The sequence below is a fragment of the Protopterus annectens genome, chromosome 13.part0, assembly GCF_019279795.1.
Source record: "Protopterus annectens isolate FY-2018-M chromosome 13.part0, PAN1.0, whole genome shotgun sequence".
Classification (NCBI taxonomy): Eukaryota; Metazoa; Chordata; order Ceratodontiformes; family Protopteridae; genus Protopterus; species Protopterus annectens.
In genome coordinates, this window is record NC_056747.1 from 96,436,824 (window position 1) to 96,449,167 (window position 12,344).

The following is a 12,344-nucleotide window of genomic DNA, read 5'->3' on the forward strand; positions in this document are numbered from 1 at the left end:
TTGCATACATCCACTGTTACAAAATAATACCCATCTTTCATACTGAATTCTTTGAGTCTGCTCAAAAAATCCCATGAATCTTTGGTAATATATGGAAATTTTGACATACCTTCTTTAAAATAATAGTCTAAGAATTGACTAATGAAGCAAGTTTTGCTTCTCTTTCCATCAACAATTGGTCGAAACTGCAAGTTATTCAATCCCTTGTGAATCTTAGGTATACCAAAAATTCCACTTATAACAGGATTTTCATTCATCAAATATTCATGTTCGAACTCTGAAATCTCCCCCTGGTACAACATATCATTTAGTTGCAAGTCTATTTTTTTGAAAGCAATATTGATTTCATTTTTACTCACTTCAATGTAAGCTTCACTTAGTAACATATTTGTCATATAGGAAATATAATCGCTGTTATCAGTAATAACCATTCCATTGCCCTTATCGGGCCTCATAATTCTAATATCCCTCATATTATATATTTCTTTAAGCATAACTTGCTCCTCTTTGGTTATATTAGAATGTATATTTTCCCTATATGATTTGTAAAAATTCCTCATATCAATTTCACTCAGCTTTTCGAATATAGCCACATTATCATTCATATGGGGGTTAAATATACTAGGCTTAATAAACTTGCCCTTATTGTGATTATTATTGTTTTCAGCATCATTTTGAAAAAAACCTTTAGGTTTAATTTACGGGTAAATAACTTTAAATCCAATACAGATTCTACTAAATTCCCTTTCTTGCATGGAAAAAAACTAAAACCTCTTGAAAATAGGTTTACTTGTTGTTCATTGATGGGTTTTGAATAATTAAATACTTTGAAATCTCCCTTGATATTGGTCACAATAGTGGGGTTACTTAAAAATGCATTTTCCATTACACTCAATACATTATCAATTCCTATATAATTCTCATTGGTTGCAACATATTCACCCATGTTTCCCTCTATTTGTTGCCCAAAATAATGTTCTGGGTTGCAATCAATAAAAAAATTGACATCATTGTTATTTTCTATTAAAAAATGGACTTGTTCACATTCAGATTTACTACTTACAGTGACATTGCTTCCACATTCTAATATTGTTTCATCCTCACCACTGACATCAATAACATTACTATTAGTATTGTGACATTCATATATACTTAAATTCATAAGAGTGTCATGTTCCATGATATCAAACTGGTGTTGTGTGATTTGCTCACAACTTACACCTAATTTATTAACAGTACCATCCATCGTGACATCATGCAAAACAAAATCATTTAGTGTTATTGACCTAGCATTATTGACGTGACATTCTGTATTAATGGATGAATGTCGTCTTTCAAAATCATGACATTTTAATATATATGAAGGATTAGCAAAGTCAATACTACCACAAAAACCTTCCACATTATGTTTACTCACTATTTCATTCAATAACTCAGTGTTGAACAATCCAAAATTGGAATAAATGTCCTTATATATAATTCCATTGGTATTTTGTGTTGACACCTGCAACGTTCTCTCGTTCATTTGCGCTTCCACCCTTGTTTCTGATTAAATAAAAAATTCTGCTTGGGTCGAGCACCTTTATGGTTGTATTCTTGCGTGGTGGTGGTATACCCCTGATTTTTGAGTCTATCCGAGCGTCGCACACCTTCTTCTGTGGAGCTTCCATTATCAATACAATCCTCAGTTTCTTCGTCACATTCAAAAGGCGGATTGACGTCATCAATGGTGACCGTGTTCTTTTCACTCGTTCTGTTACCATGGTTACCTTGCTTGTCACTACAAACTATGGATTTAGGATAAGCCTGACCCATTTTGTATCTTTTGATGTCCCTTTGGATTTTAGTGTTTTTCTTTTGATACAAAATATCACAACTGTGTGAAACATCCGCAATGATGTGAGTGTAATTATTATAATAATGGTCAAAAAGAAGGTCTTTGGTGATAGCGTTGTTTAAATCATCCAATTGACTGAGCAAACCTTCTATTTTAATATTATTATATTTAACCATAATATCCATAAGCTTTATACCACAGTTGTCAAAAAGTGCATGTAATTCCTTCAACATGCTTTCATCCTTCTCACAACCATTCGGATATCTCCAAAGGCGTAACCCTTTGGGTACTGTACCTAACTCAATGTTCCTACTCAAGTAGCTATTTTCTAATTGTGTTTTGTTTCAAAAAGTTTAAGCATTTCTTTCATGGGTTTAGACTGTTGGTTAATTGTTGCACCTTTCGGTGTTCGTATTGTGTTAAAATTATAACAATTGGTTTTCCAATTTACACTGTCCCGTGCCACATTCATGTTTGAATCGCTTATACTATTTAAACTTACTATTTCACCATCTCCGGTACCAGATGGAGGTGTAGCCTGTGTGAGGGGTAAGCCCAAGCTATCCCCTGTTGGACCTTTAGCATGAACAGAGTCTTTACTAAGTAGTTGTTGAATGAGAACCGAATGTTCTCTAAGTTGTTCATGTATTTGCTGTAACAAACTCCCGACATCAGCCGAGGCATTCTCGCTTCCCATTGTAAACTTAGAACCAAAACAAACACTAACTGATGAATTTGGATGAAGCAAGAAACAGGCCAGTTAAGGAGAAGTATACCAGCAAATTCCAGTCCAGAACACACTGTAAAAGAATATAATCCAGTAACGTGTGGGATGCTTTCAAAAAGCACAATGCCAGCTGTAAAACAACTCCTTTATTGAACCAAAGCGTGTTGAGCGTATTTACCTAGGTTTCGTTGCATATAATAATCAATATATATATATATATATATATATATATATATATATATATATATATATATGTATATATATATATATGTGAAATTAATGTATATATATTATGAATAATATATATATATATATATATATATATATATATATATATATATATATATATAATGTATGTAAATATATAATATGTAATAATATATAATATTTCAATTGTTATACATCCAATGTAGTTTACCTTGCATTATGTCAAAATTGTAGAGCATTCTATGTTGGGAAAACTAGCAGGCATTTTAGAGACAGAGTCAAGGAACATTTGTTAGATATTCAATACTCTAAAACAACTAATGCCTTGGCTAGACATATTATTAGTAATGCCGAACACAAGTTTAAATTTTGTATAATTCAACATGTTATTAATGATCAGCAGGGTAAGATTACCCAGTATGATTTGGATGTTAAAGAATTGAAATGGCAGATTCTTTTGGATGCATATAACAAACCTGGTTTGAACGAATATCATACCATTACACCTATATTAAAAATTAATAGGTTAAAAGGGAAATAAAGGTAAAAGAATATCGGGGTTACATTGTTTATTCATTTTACATTACATTCAATAAAATCATTATTATTGTTGTTTTTATTACCTTTTATGTTTATTATTAATATGAAGTTGATAAATTTATGGCACATATATTATATATTATTACATATTATATATTTACATACATTATATATATATATATATATATATATATATATATATATATATATATTATTCATAATATATATACATTAATTTCACATATATATATATATTTATTATTATATGCAATGGGTTTTATTTAATTATGTGGATATATCAATGTATGAAATGTACAGTTTGTAATACGTAGTTATTATTAATTATTTTTTTTATATAGTATAGCGTTGGTCTTATATTATGTGGTTTTAGTATTTTTAGTCGTGAGGTTAGTCAATTAACTTAATATGTTAGCAATTAATGAGTCATCTGACATTAATTAATCAATTATTTGGGTGTAACCTTATGTATTTAAAAATGTCTTAGAAACTGTGGCTTTGTATTCTGATGAAGTTTGTTGGTACGGACGAAACCTAGGTAAATACGCTCAACACGCTTTGGTTCAATAAAGGAGTTGTTTTACAGTTGGCGTTGTGCTTTTTGAAAGCATCCCACACGTTACTGGATTATATTCTTTTACAGTGTGTTCTGGACTGGAATTTGCTGGTATACTTCTCCTTAATTGGCCTGTTTCTTGCTTCATCCAAATTCATCATATTCCAAGTATGACAAATGTTTGGCGAGGTGGATACCAAAAAGGGAAATATATTCAATGACTGGTCTAATAAGAGTCAAGTACAGTGGAAGGATTACATCCCTGGCTATGTCTGCTATATCTTTGGATATAAGCTGTGTGGTGGATATAGACTTTCTTACAATATTGTGAACAAACAACACTTTGTTGTTGACATAGGTGTCCAGATCCCTGACTTATGTATCAGTTTTCAGAGGACTGTTGTCAATGTAACAGTCACAAGAAATGCCATGTTTACCAAAGGATACTTTTATACATTTCCTGGCATTTAATTTCAGTCTAATGTCTTGACATCAGCCATTTATTTGGGAAAGGCCCTCTTGAGGTATCTTGGTGTTCTCTGAGGAATTTTTGATGGCACCAAGTTTGCAGATATCTGCAAACTTGGTCAGACATAAAACCTTTAACATTTGCCCTGTCCTCTGAGAAGTAAAGGCAAAAGTAAGTAGCCCAAGAATTGAACTGTGGGGTACACTGCCAGTGACAGAACATTTGGAGGAGGGAGACACCCCCCAATTGCCTGGACTATATTTGTGAGCCAATTCGCTATCCGATGAGTTATATAAGGTTTTCATTTATCTGGGAAAGTTTATCCGTATCTGATTGTATGATGATGTAGAATTCTTTGGCAATATCTAGATATGTGGTAAGCACTGAAATGCCTTCATCCATTACATCTGTAATCTTTTTAAAGAAGTCAGCCAGGTTATGCAGGCAGGATCTGCTTTTGATGAACCTGAATTGGCTTGAGTTGAGAGTTTGTAAGTTGCCTGGCATTATTTATTAATTCCATAATGATACTTGTATAGCCTTACAAATAGCAGGTAAGGACAGTCAGACCTATGGGTCTATAATTACCCAGGACTATTGACACCCTTCCCTTATGCAAGGGGATGACTGCTGATATCCTCCATTCAATGGACATAAATCCTGTTTACATGATGATATATTACATTGCCACGGGGGAGGGTCTGAAAAGTCCTGTTTCAGGCTGATCATTAGCCTATCTGGTATTAACCAACCCCATGGTAGTAGTATTCCTGGACCTGGAGACTGTTTTAAAGACTTGCTCTTGGAAAATTTGAAGGGAGCATAGATATGGGTATATGATCTGGGAATATAGGCGGGGAGAAGATGGGTCAATTTAGAACTAAATGTGCCTGGCTATATCTTCTGTGTCCAAGTATATGATGTAATTTATTATTAGTTCTGAGCTTGTTTCTAACATAGTTAAAGAAGGCTTTTTGCTTATCCTTTGCCTAAATGGTTATTTTTACCTCATAAAAGGACTTGGTTGATTTGATCAGGGTTCAGAGTTTCCTGTTTAGTTTAGTAAAAGTGTTTTTAGCATGTTGAGGGTTAAGTTTATTTTTGTGTGTAGTGAGTTCTTTTTTCGTTTATGTTTTGTTTATATTTGGGTTCCACCATATGGGTTTATTCCTAAATTTTGCATTGTATGAGTGGGACAGATACATTCATGTAGCTATTTATATATGCATAGAATTTGGCAGAAATGTGTTCCCATATGCAGTGGGGTCATCAGTTTGAGTGAAATTCTGAATTTGGTCATGTCATCAGTCAGTTTTGGTAGATCGGCCTTATCATAGTCTCTGAATACTGACGTACTGGAGAATGTTTCCTGCTTCAGTCTTTAATAGTGAATGTGAGAGATTTATTCTTCAAATTGACCAGGGATGAGTTGACAACTGGATGGGAACAAAACTACCTCATACTGGCAAGGACAAAGTCTAGAATTTTACCTCCCCTTGTTGGGGTACAGACTAACTGTTCAGTGAGTTTGTATTGATGAAGTCCAGAAATGTCTTGGCTTTCATGTTTGAGGATGTAGAAGTCTCTCAACCCATGAAGGGGCAGTTGAAGTCTTGAAAGAGTACAGTGATTGGCTTAATGCACAGGGACCCCATACTAGTTAGACAAGAGATATGGGCCAAAAGGAACATAGAGGGGGTCCTACAGTTAGCTTTGATATGATAAGGTGTTTTATTATTAGAAAGTTGGATATGGAGGTGTTCTAGGTCATTATCTTGTTTAACAAGTCTGGAGGTGAAAATTTCCTTAAGAATATGGAGACACTGCCACCTTTAGTGACTTTATCCAAAGTTGTGGGACTGAATGTGTGGAAGGCATTGAAATCCTCAAATGAAGGAGTGCTGTCATTGGTCTTGAACCAGGTCTCAGTGCTAATACATATATCAGTGTTTTTCAGGGTAAGGAGTGCTGTAGGGAGTGGTTTTTTTTGTAGGCTCCAAGCATTTAGAAACAATACCTTTTAAGTTATGTAGATTCTGTTTTGCTTTGGAAACTTTAGAAGGCATTACCTGAAAAGACATTATAGTGGTAAACAAGGATTTAGTGCATATATGAATTCAGAAACATTTTGATCAGTTTTCACATATAATAAACATTTTAATTATGAATATTATAACTGTGGAAGCTAGAGTATTATATATCTGCTATTTTCTCTTATTACCAAGGCTTTTTCATTTGGAGGACAGAGCACCCTTCAAGGTTCTGTATTAATAAACATTTTTTATGAAATTAAAAACAAAAGTACTTTAGATGCTGCACATAAAGTGGGATTTACTTTTCAAATGTTAGAAATGAGAAGTGTTCTCCTTTGTGGGGGTCATCAGTAATACTATTTTATTTTTGTTTGCTGGGGATTTCCAACTAGCCATCCCTTTCACCGAAGGCTCAGGAGAAAACATGCTACCGATATGATATAATACAAGATACATTGTAGATTATGCAGGATTTCAACATTAGTGTCTTTGTTAAAAGTGCAGTATTAGAAAATGGCACAAATTAGCATGATGAATCACATTACACAAAAGCATATTGAATACAATTTAAGAATAACTAGTCTTGCTTTTTTTCTTTCTCCTAACTATTGACCACCTACCACACCCCACTTAATAAATCATGCTATTATTGTACTCACACTCCTGCGTAAGACTCAGTCTAAAACTAGCTAACAGTAGACCTCCAGGCATCTGCCTTTAACACCATTTACCTGTTAACTCTAAATTATCTACCAACAAAAGACTTTTCAGAAATAAACCATAGATCTTAACCATATTGCAAAACTTTGAACTCTTATTGGAAATTGAAGCACAAATTTATACTAAATGGAGGGGCATTCACCCTAATCCAGGACCTGTCTTCAGCAATCCAAGTATACCTTTCTGATGCAGTCCTTAAGGAACAAAAACATATCATCTAAATGCTTGTGGTGTGCCAGAACAACCAGACTTGAATAGCTGGATATCTTTACATACTGTTGACATAGTCACAGTTAACAAACACCTGGCTTAAATCACAATAAAATATGACAAAATACTGCCTCCGGGCTATGATACCTTTAGTGATCTTATTAGTAAAAATCTGGTTTATTGCCATTGTATTCCAAAAAGCTTTTGACTTTGATGTGTGTCTGATGCAAATTCCCTACATTAATGGCATTAATGTCCTAGCAGCCAAACTTAACTCACAAAAAATCAATATATACATATATATATATATATATATATATATATATATATATATATATATAGAGCAACATTGTTTGCACTTCCTATTGCAAACAAGGCAGCTTCTGAAACCACATTATAATAAGATAGCTATAAACATTACGTGAAATAATAATTCTATGTGACCTTAACATTGTCCCAAACATGCTCACAAAACTGTTCACCTTACGATCAGTTTGCATAGATTAACACACTTAATACAAATAGCCCAAGGATGGATGAAATTAAAGGAATCATGACCCAGTTTTTCCCATTAAAACGAATGGAAGCATCCAATATAAAATTGTGAGAAATACAACCAAATTAATTAAAGAAACACTCTTGTCAATCCAGAGCTGGTCTTTCACTTAGAACTCCCCTATCCCTTTGCCTGTACTCTGATATCAATCCCTGATAGGAAAGGCAATCTCTAACCTAAAATCCAAATTTCTGATTGGCCTCATCCCACTCTTTTGCCTTTCCCTCTCTAGGTATTTGCTCCCAATACCTTGAATTCCTTTTCCAGTTTTCTCCAGTAAATTCCATCCCCCTCTTAGCTGTTTTCTATAATCATGCATGCAGGTATCCCTATTGGCAAAATCTCCTTTCACCATTTCTGAGTTTGCTTATTTCTTAGAATACCTGCTGCAAATTTATAACGATAGACATTGTGGACAATAATAAAAAGTTGAAAGAATTTATCTGGGATGGGAATAGTGAAAGTTAAGTAAAATAAGCTGATCCTTCCAACAGAACAAGGTAGTTTAGGTTTACCTGATGTGAATGGATATGTTAGAGCTACACAATTAAGGCTCATATACATAATGCAAACAGAAGGTTATAAATCGAAGTAGAAAGGGATGACGGTGAAACAAGGGGAAAGTTCAAGGTTCAAGAAATAAGGACAGAGTAGGATTTTACTTGCAGATCCTTAAGGAAAGAAACTCCAAAGAAAGTTTGATTAATAGTCAACCTAGTCAAAAAAATCATAGCCCTGCTGTTTCACAGACAAAATAAACTGTAACACAAATGCAGATTTAACTCAAACTACATAAATGTTGCAAATTCACTTGACAAACCCAGTGGAGAAACACATTTGTAAGTAAAATTGACACTGACACTGTGACACTACTACCTTCTCACTTACCACAACTCTTACACCATGATAAAAAAGAAAACATTTTAGTAAAATTAAACTCATCTTGCAGCCAATAACCTACCATGAGAGTATCTCAGAACAGCTGCAGAAGCCATTGCATACTCTGCAACTATAATTATAAATCACTCTCTCCAAGACGGAGTAGTCCCTACACTCTGGGAACAACTCTGTGATATTCACTTACATAAAGGTGGTAAATCAGTTGAACTAGCAAATTACATACCAATACCCATCATGTCCCCTCTTTCTAACATTCCTGAAAAATGTGTTTACATTCAGTTCATCAGCTACTAAAAAAGTAACTTTCTACAACACAACTTAAATTTAGACCAGGCCATATCACTGAATCAACATTATTAACTTTCACAAACTAAATTCATGAAAGACTAACTCAAGGCAAAATGGTTGTATCTCTCTTTTTACTTATTTGTTTGTCTTGTAGCAGATCATCAGCTATCCTAGTGCTTCTCCTGATTCACCACTTCTGCTAGACCTGCCTCAGCCACCCCCAGGCTCAAAAAGACCCTTTGAGAAAATCAGGAATGCTGGAGCTGTGTCATGCTGCATGCTGGGTAGTGTGTGTTAGTGGAAGCATTAGCAGCTCCACTGATACTGCCATTGGGAGGTGCATGCATGCTTCCTCCCATGCACAGCTTCCTGATTGAGTGGCTCACATCTCATGTAGCACTCCGCTGTCCAGGCCCATATGCTGCGTATTGCAGTAAGCCTTTAGGCTGCTCCCTTCCCCAGAATGGGTGAGTCAACATTAGCTGTCCACTCCCATTCTCCCCCTGTGGCCCTCCAGAGTGAGTGCTGCTAACTGAATAAAGGATGCATGGGGGTGCAATGAGACCTTTAACCCCCTGTGCCACTGCATCCCTATTTTTAGACCAATCCAAAGAATTTGATACAGTTCCACATTCCATGCTACTACTAGACACAAGGAAGTTGGCCTCACAAATGATACAATCAGTATGGTTAAAAAGTAATCCCAGCCACCAAATACAGTGTGTACACTGGACTGATGAGCTGTTAGCGCCAGAACAAATAACATTAGGTGTGCCACAAAGTACGGTATCAAGGACTTTACTCTTTATTATATTTATAAATAAAATGGATATAGTCTGTCACTCAGCAAAATGAATCCAGTATGCAGACGAGTCTACAAATATGTGCTGCCTCTTCAATTAAACAGCTCCATGACGACCTGTGGCATACTACTCCAACATTCAATTAAAACTAAACTAATGATATTTTCTCTTCCAACTCAGCAATCAAACTATAGGGACTTAAGATTCTCATTCAATAGTACTAGAATTGAGGTAGTACAAAATGCAAAACTATTGCAAATAGTAGGCTACTTATAGGCTACTTATTGGACATATGCCTTATCTACTGTGTATGTGGTAATATTACAGTAGGAGTATGTACATGCGCTGTAAAATAATGCTCAATGTTCTATTACAATGGGAGTATGCATTTACGATGTAAAATAATGCTCTAAAAGCAACCTCAAGGTCTTGCTGCTAAACGCTAGGAGACTAAACCAGAAACTGTACTCACTGGAAGCAGTCCTCACCTTGGAAGGTGCTGACATTTGTGCAGTAACTGAGACCTGGTTTAAGGCTATGTACAGTACCTCAGCTGTACCAGGTTACATTTCTTTCCACACGTTCAGACCACAAACTGAAGGTGTGAGAACTAAAGCAGGTGGTGTATCAATATTCATTAAAGATAAATACACCTCTAGATTTGTCAAACAGCACAATTCCCTTGAATTACATCAGGTGCAATTGACTAGTTAAGACCCCACTTCAGGTCATTGCCAGATATAGGACCCCCTCCATGAATTAGGACAGCCACTCAGCGTACTTGGATCTACTTGAGTCAGTCAAGATATTTCCAAACACCCTGGTTTTGAAGGAGGCTTGTCTAGCCGAAAACGCTTATCGGATGTTTTGTGTGTTTCTCGCATGTTCATGGTTTTAAACTTTATTCATTAAAAAGTTTTACAGTTTTTACTGGAAGGCCATGGTAATTATCGAAGTCTTTACTTTCATTGTGGTTTTGGTTCCTTTGATATCTTCAGCAGTGCAACTCAGGTTTTTATTGGATTTGAAACACCCTGGTTTTGGGTGACTTTAATTACCCATACATTGACTGGGTAAATTATACATGTTCTAAATCACTTGCCCAAAAGGTTCCTGAACTTCATTTACCCCAATGCCCTGGACCAACTAGCTGACACACCCACAAGTGGCTCAAACATTCTGGATCTGGTGCTCGCCAACATGGGGGACTGCTACACCACCCACCAGTGTGTGGCTATCCCTGGCGAGATCTGACCACAAATCAGTCTGACTAGAAGTAACTATAATACAAGACCCCCCCCCCCCCTTAGCAACAGCTAGACTAAAAAACTTCTCTAAGACCAATTACAACCTCTTACATGACACCATAAATAGCTTCATAGCCCCTCTCCTCACTGATGGGACAGACACCTATGCTAAGTTATACATCAATGCTTTATACGAGCACCTGTAAAATTATATTGATTCTGTCGTACCTGATAGAAATAAAGTAAGATTTTTAAGGAAAAACAATCCTGCCTGGTGAACAACTGCCATTAATAGGCTATACAATAGGAGATAAGAGTAGGAAGGAATGATCTAAAAACTGGAAACACTCCCTCCTCAACTTAAATAAGCAAATAAGCCTCCTAGTAAAGTCATTCAGAGCTAACTCCGAAACCAAATTAGCTTCACTAACAAAGGATAACCACAAGGTGTTCTTTAGTTACACCTGTAACCTCAAATGCAAGGCCCAGATTTGTGCTGAACTCATAGATAATGGTACTGCATATACAGAACTTGGCTGACAGGTTCAGTGAAAACTTCACTCCAGTGTCTCCACCACATATACCACAAAGCATCCCTAACACCTATCCCCCATACAGTATCTATAGGAGAAGTTCTTAAACACCATCTTCATGGCCAAAAACACAGCCTCTATGGGACCAGACAACATCCTGGGATGTGTTCTACATGGGTTAAAACAGGAAATAGCATCACCATTGTGAAGGCTTTTCAATCATAGCCTATGCACTGGCTTCATCCCAACTTAATGGGAGACAGCTGCTGTCATCAACAGGCATGCATCTATGGACCCCGGGGAACTACAGACCCATTAGTCTGACCAGCCTTATCTGCAAGATCATGGAATGAATCATCATGGACCTTATTAACAAAGATATAGGAAATCTTCAAATGCTCAGCCACACACAGGTTGGTTTTATCAAGGGGCGATCATCCCTGTTAAACTTGGTGGACTTTTTTTGAGACAGTCACCAAAGCCCTAGATGAGGGCAAATCTGTGCATACAGCCTACCTAGACTTAGCCAAGGCCTTTGACACAAGCCCCCACTCAGGCATCATTGATAAACTCACCCAGCTGTGTAACAACCCATATATATTGTCAATTGGATTGCAAACTGGCTCACTGATAGAACTCATCAATGGTCAAAATAGGGGACTCCACCTCCACCAGCAGACCTGTAACCAGTGGTGTTCCA

General features: G+C 36.0%; 1 protein-coding gene across 2 annotated transcripts in view; it reads right to left on the bottom strand.

The window, feature by feature from the left end:
* The window catches only part of ANO8 (anoctamin 8), a 751,060-nt gene that overhangs the window by 420,228 nt on the left and 318,488 nt on the right, over positions 1 to 12,344 (bottom strand). The window lies entirely within an intron of this gene.